Source organism: Zootoca vivipara, chromosome 2 (assembly GCF_963506605.1).
Source record: "Zootoca vivipara chromosome 2, rZooViv1.1, whole genome shotgun sequence".
Classification (NCBI taxonomy): Eukaryota; Metazoa; Chordata; class Lepidosauria; order Squamata; family Lacertidae; genus Zootoca; species Zootoca vivipara.
In genome coordinates, this window is record NC_083277.1 from 55,204,078 (window position 1) to 55,212,780 (window position 8,703).

The 8,703-nt window shown below is 51.7% G+C and overlaps 1 protein-coding gene across 6 annotated transcripts in view; it reads right to left on the reverse strand.

Annotated features, from left to right (window-relative positions):
* The window catches only part of SEMA3F (semaphorin 3F), a 127,532-nt gene extending 119,687 nt beyond the window's left edge, over positions 1-7,845 (reverse strand). For 2 of the 6 annotated variants that reach the window (XM_035105997.2, XM_035105991.2), the window contains exon 1: positions 7,332-7,845. The gene's annotated coding sequence lies outside the window, so the exon portion shown is untranslated. The other 4 variants (XM_035105993.2, XM_035105995.2, XM_035105992.2 and 1 more) reach the window with 4 other exon arrangements.
* Between the last annotated feature and the right edge of the window lie 858 nt (positions 7,846-8,703).

Below are 8,703 nucleotides of genomic sequence, written 5' to 3' on the forward strand. Positions count from 1 at the left end.
GAATACAGCAGAAATTATTAATAACTCCATGACTAATGTGTGCATGCACACAACTGGACAATGATGCCAGCAAAAGCTTCCATATCTTCTTGTCAGGGCACAGGGTTAATAACTTTACCAAACTACAGTCATACTTCGGTTTAAGTACGCCTCGGTTTGAGTACTTTCAGTTTAAGTACTCCGCAGACCCGTCTGGAACAGATTAATCCACTTTCCATTATTTTCAATGGGAAAGTTCGCTTCAGGTTAAGTAAACCGAGGTACCACTGCACACTAAGCTGCGACTCTGATCCCCTCAGTGGCACCATAGCCCAATTTCTGTGTCTCCCTGGACAAGGCATAGGCAAACTCATCCCTCCAGATGTTTTGGGACTACAACTCCCATCATCCCTGACCACTGGTCCAGTTAGCTAGGAATGATGGGAGTTGTAGTCCCAAAACATCTGGAGGGCCGAGTTTGCCTATGCCTGCCCTGGACTATATGGAGACAGGCAGAATCCTCTTGGAATGTTTTATTCCTTCTAGTCCATTCTTGGGTTGGTATTCACAAGGAGCAGAAATCTATGTACTTCTTCTTTTTCATATTCACTTTCCCTTACCAAATTCATGCATAATTATTAGAATTCTAACAATTGTAGTAGACACAAAAGGGGGTCTATTAGACACCTATTCTTAAATTGCTGATTATAAAGTATGCAAACTTGTTTCATACTGAATCAATCAATCAGTCCATTTAACCCAGTATTCTCTATTCTGACTGACAGCAACTCTCCAAATTCTCAGAAGGGGTCTTTCCTAGCCTTGTTAATTGAGATCATTTTAAGTCAGCGATGAGGAACCTGTGATTGTTGTTGGATTCCAATTCCCATTAGTCCCAGCCAGCATAACTGGTCATAGTCTCACAACATCTGAAGGGCTGAAGGTTTCCTATCCCTGCTTTAACTGGGGAACCAAACATCTTTGCCTACCATGAGTTTATTAAGAATGGGGATATGCTGCTGGATTAAGTTGAGGACTATTTAGGAGTGAAAAAGGGAGCAGATTTCTCTTTCTTGTCTCTTTTTGCCTACATTAATGGTATTTTTCTCACCCAATGTTAAATTATTCTCAACTGTACAAGGAAATAGTAAAAATGTGAGAAACATCCACCAGTTTAAAGTCACACACACATTCCTACCTGTTTACATATGCATGTAGTACTTTCTTACATTACCAAGCTCATCATGAATAAAGTAGCAGAAATGTGTTCTATGGCCTTTTAGGAGCAAGGCCACTCAGGGTAATACATGTTTTTAGTTTTGTTTTTAAGAGAAAAATAAAAAGGGATTCACAATTAATAAGGGTTAAAATACTTGCTGATATATCTGGCCATATAAAAATCAAAATCTTATAAACTAGCCTGTGAATGTTATAGTATATAGAAAAGCACATTTGTTTGCTGTGCCTGTACTGCTCTACAAAAAGACCTCACACACACTTTGAAATGCAGGACAAAATAATATCAAATTGCATGATTACAGCCATATGATTAATTGTATTGTGAGGGACCCTCACTTTTCAAAGTTACTGGTCAGCAAGATACCCTTGGCTGATCTGCAAATTTGATTACACAATGCCATCTGTACAGCTCTATTCCTGAAGACATGTGTAGTTTAAAAAAACTAGGCATACTGCAAAAACCAATTCTATAAGTTTAGTACAGTACACTCTCCAACTGCAAATCCTTACATAGACAAAATAGCACCACCCACCACAAGAGGGAGGTAGCAGCAGACTCAGGGGAACCTTAATGTTTGCAGAAGTACAAAAACCCTTTGGGGAGGAAAAATCCTAAATGGGTACCTTAAAACAGTCTAGTGAGGACTGAGCATGCTCATTGACCACAAAATGTTGGCTGAATATTGAATGGGGAGGGAAGAGATACAAGCGAGGTGGATGGAGTATCCTGGAATGTAAGACTGGCTGAACAGGAGCACTGCAACACTTTGTTGTAAATTCCACTTATCATCAGTATAACTCAGTATATATTCTCTGACATAATTCAAATGCTTTTAGGGTGTACGCATAAAAAACAATAGCATTATAGGATGGCCTATCATTTAGTGTTTGTTTCCTAAATTATGTATTGGGAAGCAAAGTACACTCCATGACCATCTTGGCTTGTAGCTGTTTCTGGTCCTTTGCATCTTCTATTGACTAATCTTTGCTTGGATATTGATTTATTCAAATGGCTGGCCCTCTAAGTGTTGCATCACAATAATTTCCACAGGTTAACTGTACATTGTGCAGACAAGCACTTCCTTTAAGTTCAAATTCTGTCACGTGACACTAAAAAAATTTGCTCAAGTATTTCTTTCCTTATTTTTGCCAGATGTGAATGTTGTTAACATAGGATCTACTGCGTTAGAGAAATTGACAGTATAGTCAAACTGATGCAGGTTTTACATTTGCATTATAATAGAGCAATTTAAGAGCACACCAATTTAAGCCTCCCAAGTGAAAATACCCTGAATGTTGTTTGTGCAAGACAGAAAGCATAAGAGAACCAATTTTTCCTTCAATTGCATGTTCTTGCTTTTGTAGGTTTTGAATTGCAGACCCAAGGAAATGCAAAATACACACATATAACAACAACCCCTGCCCTCCACTTAAGTCTTATTTCTCTTCCATCCAAACCACAGCGAGAAGTGAGGCTGCTCAGGACAAGGGTAGAGCCAGAAAGCAGACGCCTGCCTGGTTTCTCAAGTTTCCTTATTAGATTAGCGCTATACAGTACTGTTTAATTGATTTGATTGGCTAGAGATCAACAGATACACACACACCTTTTGACTAAAAAGGTACCCTTGGTTATCCGGCAACAGACTGCTACCGTGTTTCCCCTTTTTTAAGTCGTAGTCATAATATAAGCCATGGCAGGATTTTTAAGATTTTTAAAATTTAAGACATACCCCGAAAATAAGACATAGGTCTACCTGCAGGCGCCCAGCAGCGAAGGTGGGAACGGGGCCCGAGGACGCCTCTGGCCAAAAATTAAGGGGGGGTGTCAGGGAGTTCAATTTGGGGGGCGGAGTTGGAGGGAGGGAGACGCCGCTGACCGGGCTCGTTGCCTTTTTCTTTTCACGTCGTTTTTTCCTGTAAAATGCCCGCAAGCCGGCTAAGCAGGAAAGAAAGGGGAGACGACTCGCGCGTTTTCTCTCCCCGCCGACACCTTTTCCCTCTTTCTCCCCCCCCCAACCACCACCCTGAGAAGCTTCCTTGATCCGGTGCTGGGCGCCGACCCGGCAGGCCGCTTCCTTGATCCGGCGACCTGCCGGGTCGGCACTGATTAGCGCTGCGTGGAGCACCAGATCGAGGAGCCGGTCTGCAGAGTCAGCGCCCAGCAGCGCCGCATGGAGCATCGCCTCCTCAATCCAGCACGGCGTTGCTGGGCGCTGACTCTGCAGACCGGCTCCGCGATCCGGTGCTCCGCGCAGTGGGGTGATTGGCGGCGGCAGCCGCGCCGCCGGAACGTAGTGGGCTGCATGGCCCGAGGTGCCAGAGCGGCAATGGGGTGATTGGCGGCGGCGGGAGCTGCGCCGCCGGAACGTTGTGGGCTGCATGGCTCGAGGCAGAGCAGCGGCCGGAGGCGACGGCCCGCTGCAGCGTAGGTGACGGCCCGCTGTTTCTCTGGGTTAGGGTTAGGGTCGGATCGGGCAAAACGTGGCGCGCAGCGCAGGCGCGGGATAAGGGGCGCGATCCAGCCTCGGCAGCCCTAGCGACGGCGAGGGTGGCGTTGCGAGCTTGCTGCTGGATGAAGCAGCCCCACGCCACCCCCTTCAGAGTCTCCGGAGCCAGATCCCTCGGCACGATCACATCCCGCCCCCACTGCTTAAGAGCAGCTGCCGGTGGAGCGCAGGGAGCCTGGAGGGGTGGCGAGGAGGGCAACCTGTCCATCTGCCCGCACCCCTCTCTTAACTGTTGTATGGTAACTTGGCAAAGAGGTTTCCCACCTTATCGTCCCTGCAGGCAGGCTGCCACTTTAGAGGGGAGGAGGGCAAGGGAGGGGAGAGTTCATTAATGTTTGGAGAGTCAGCTCGGGAAGGGGACAAAGGGAAGGCTTTAAAAGCGTTGCGAACGGGGAGATATTCCATTTTTTTCCAGCAAGGTATCCCAATGCAACGGCTTGAGTATCTCCTCTTTTACGTTGCAATCTGCGCCAGCTTTCGCAACCGATAGGGCTCCAGCGCCGGCGCCCAGAGCGGATCTATCCCTAGACAGTTCTTCCTTCACAAAACCCAAGTCTTGTAGCGCCGTAAAAAAAAAAAGACACCCCCTGAAAATAAGACACCGTGTGTTTTTTTTGAGGAAAAAAAGTTATAAGACGGTGTCTTAAAAAAGGGGAAACACGGTATGTATTGTTTTTTGTGACACCTGGCAAACACCATCTTTAAAAGAGGTACCGTATTTCCACTCCTCTCACACACAGGAGAGGATGCCTCTTTTGTGATAGTGCCACCTAGGGCATATTCACCAGCCAAAAACAAAGAACATAAGCTGCTCCCCCCCCTTTGCTTCAGAGCTGTTTTTCACCATATGTAAATTATGTCCATTTAATCAATTCACCAATCAACAGATAGCTTAAAAACTCCTAAACTGAGTGGGCAGTCCAGCTTTTCACAAGTGAACCTTCAGAAAGCAACTCTGCTCTAGTCGGTCCTGAAGGGTGGCTATATGCAACCTACGCTTGCCCAGAATGCTCATTCGCAGTACAAAAGCCACCCCCACCCGCACACATCTTCCACACGAGCTACTATCGCGTGCCAAGCGCGAGAGGCCCGAGACTCACTCGCGACTTGTGAAAAGCGCTCCTCTTCTCGCACTTGCTGGCCCGGCGAAGGCGCGGGCGCTTGAAGCCGCGGGAAGTCATCGCCCCCCAAAAATGAAGAGCGGAGCGTGTGTACCTTGGCTCCCTAGTAACGCACGGGCCTCGAGCTCATTAATTAATTGCCCGCCAGTTGCGCGCTTTACGCGGGCACAAGAAGAAGCCGAGCGACGCTGAAGCGGACGCGGGGCTGGCAGAAGAGAGGGCCGAGCGAGCGAAGGAGGGGCAGGCCGGCCGACCGAACAACATCGACGGCGGCCGCCTTCCAGTCTTCGCACAGCGTTTTTACCTCAGGGAGAGTTGGCAGGAGCGGCGCGAGGCTCAGGGCCACGCCCACCGCCCTCCCAGCGGAGCTTCTGGTGTGCCGGGAGGAGAGAAAAAGAAACCACCACGCGGCGGGAGGGGAGAGGGAGAAATAAAGGCGGGCCCGGGAGCCGAGCGCGCGCGTGAGCTTTCACCTCAGCAGTCCGTGCTGGGATGAAGGAGAGAGAAAGACCTTGGCTCGCAGACCGCTGGCGCGGCAGAGGACCCGACTTTTCCTCTCCCAGTCTGGAGCCAAGGAAAACATTTCCTCCCTCAAGTTTATGCCCTGCTAACCTCTCCAGCCCCGTGGTACACTAAGCAAAACAAAAGACTTTTAACCACAAGTTCACACGCGAGGCTTAAATCGGTCTGCGAAGCACGCTGGGTCAGCATAAAAAGCCTCGCCCCGGTCCCAGCGCACAGCCTTCATTTCTCACCTGCCGTTTCTGTCCCACACGAACAATATTCCCACGGAGCACACAAATAAAAAGCAATGAGTTGGGCTGGGGCGTTTATGCAGTGGCGCGTTTATGCAGCCCGACCCTGCGGAGTTATTCTTAAGTAAAACCTCGGGGGGGGGGGAAGGGTTCCGCCTGTGTCTTACTCCCAGGTAACTATGCGCGCCACACGTGAAAAACGACCCAAGTCTCTCCTCCCTTCCTCTGCACCCATCCCACAGGCGCCCTGGGACAACAACGAAAGCAGTGGCAACTTTGGGCACGCCTAGGGATCTGGCCCCTGGCTGAGGCGGTGGGCCCAGAATTAACGCGCGATTCACTAACCACTACCGCAATTTCAACCAGTTTTGTAACATATTTATACCCAAACGGCTGAACTTCGAAGCTTAAGATCCAGCCGGCTGGCTTGCACGCAAGTCGTTTTTAAACACGCGCAAACATACCAAGCAGGTTTCAAGCGCTTTGTGGAAGGTCCCATGAAGACCGTCGGCTCCCATATCTGCTCTGGAGGAGGTTGGCGTCGCTTCTTCTCCAGGCGTCTCCCTGTACTTGCTCTGGCGCCCTCGGCTCCGGGCCTTTAAACCTGCCCCGCTCCCGACCCGTCCTCCAGGGCTGCCAGGCCGAGAACCGGCGCGAAGACAGCAGAAGCGCCCTCTGGGAAAGAGACTTGCGCTTGCTTCGGCGAGTCGCGAAGTCGCGAGCACCTTGGAGACCTCGCTCCCCGAGGACTACAGGGTTGTTATAAAGGGGATTTTTTATGCAAGGGAGGTGGGGAAGGAGAAGCTCTAACCAGACCCGGGCATTTCTCCCTGGAGAAAGATAATTTCACCCGCATAAAAGCGGACAGGGTTTTACATTTTTTCCCTCCCCGCCCCCACCAACTCCCACTTTTCCGGATTTCTGCTCAACTTTCCCATCACAGTGATGGGGGGGGGGGAAGGATTGGACCGGCCGACCGCTGTCACTTTCCGGATGCCGCGAATGTGAAGGAGCCGCAGAAAGTTCGCTGCTTCCAACAGCTCCCCACCTCCCTCAGCTTTGATCATTAGCCCCCCCCTTCTCGCTATACACACAATATCACCCCCTTCTACGCTCCATAGGTGCCAACTCCCCTGGGGCCCCGAGTGCCCGAGCAGCCACAAAATTCCCCATGAAGGGGCCTGGCACCCACAAATTTTGGTGCCAAGCCCGTGCACGCTGCATAGCACCAACGGCCCCGGGCACCCACGGTCGCGGGGCCAAGTTGGCACTCCTGCTACGCTCTCACCAACAGGGAGAAAGCAGAGCGACGCAGCAACGGCTCGGAAAGTGGAACCTGCGCCCGCCGCCCCGCGGGAAAAACCGACCTCTCCACCCGCCCATCTCGGCTCGATCCCTTCCATAGACGGGGCGACGTGACACCTTTGCTGGGCAGGGACCCAGAGGAGGTCGGCAGCTCCATTGACAGAGCCGAACTCACTCTCTCCATTAATTCTGAGGCGCGTGGGCAAACGGGGAGGGGGGAATGAACTCACGTTGCGCACACGGACGTATCTTTCGGGATGGAGGCAGAGCAGTTTAGACGAGTCCACAGACAGGTCACGTCGCTGCTCGCAGGTAGGACCAGAGAAGTACTTGCTCCCAGATCCAGAGTAAAAAAAAGGAGGTGGGGTGGGGAATGGGAAGGAGCGAAAACCCTATCTATTGACAATAAAGAGGCATTTTCTCACCAGCTGTCCTGGTAGCGGCGTCCCACCGCCATCCCTCCCTCTTTTTCTTTGGTCAAAGTAAGCTGGCGGCCGGCGCCGCTCCTCCAATGTGGTCGGCAGCACCTTCCGGAATCCTGGACTTGGAATTCAGGACTCGAGTGGATCTCTCCGCCAATCCATAGAGACGCTCGACCCACACGCGAGCCAAACCGGTTTCCAGAGGCAGCAGGCAAGCCGGATGGGACTCCCTTCGCACCCGCGGAGCGCAGCGGGATCGACTTTTCGCGGTGTCTCTCGCCGCTTGTTCCGAGCGTAAATGCGCGCCCGCCCCCCGCCCGCACTCACTCGGTCCTTAAGTTCTCATTGCAGGCCCGGAGAGCAGGAGGCAGAAGGAGGAGGAGGAAAGGAAGGAAGGAAGAAAAAGAAATAATAGTAGCCTAATGAAAGTGGCCTCCTGCCCGCCTGCCTGGCAAAAAGAAAATAAAGAAAATAAACCACCACCCTCCCACTCCACACACACACGCTCGAAATCCGCTCCTCTCACATTGAGCACCCAGACCCTATTCAGTCAATTGGCTTCTACCGCCTTTCATTTGCATAGCCCCGCCTCCTCGTCCCCACCTCCCAGGGCAGGGAAGCGGGGGCCGGACCCGCCGCCGTTCTCTCCTCCCCACCACCACCTCTTTTTCCACCTGTGCCGCCCCGCCCCTCCCCTCCCTCTCCTCTACCCCCCCCTCCAGCCTCGCCGCCCCGCTCGACTGGGCTTGGCAAAGCAGAGGCGGGCGAGGGAGCGAGCCGCGGGATCCCTGCGCTCTCTCCGGGTGTCAGCGAGTCCGGCTCGCGCGACTGTTGACTTTCTCTCCTCCCTCCGGCTAAGGCTCAGTTTCAGCAAGTCCCCCCGCGGCTTCCCTATTCCATCAACGGAAAGGGGGGGAGAAGAGTCTTATCCGAAACACACACCCCAATTTCGTTTATACATACACCTCTTTGCACCTAACTCTGTGCTTTTGTGGACGGGGATTCCCCTCTTCCCCCTCCCCACACTTTAAAACCCAGAGAAAGGACGAGGCAGACGAAACAGCCGCCGGTTGGGGGGGGATGGGAAAGACAAATAAATAAATAAATAAATAAACCGACTCCTTTGTCTCTCTCTCTTTCTCTCTCTCTGGCTGAGTTATTCGGTGGATTGCAAGGGAGTGTCTCGCGTCCCAGGGGTGGGGGGATGATGGGGGCTAGAGACAGAAGGGTGGGGTAGTGGGGGTTAGACTAGAGTGAGAGAAGGAGAGGTGAAAGATAGAAAAAGAAGAGGAGAAAGAAGATCGGGGTGAGGGTTAATTGAATGGTGAGGAGCGAGCGGGGTGGGGTGAAGAGATGTGGAGAGGGGCCTTGCTTT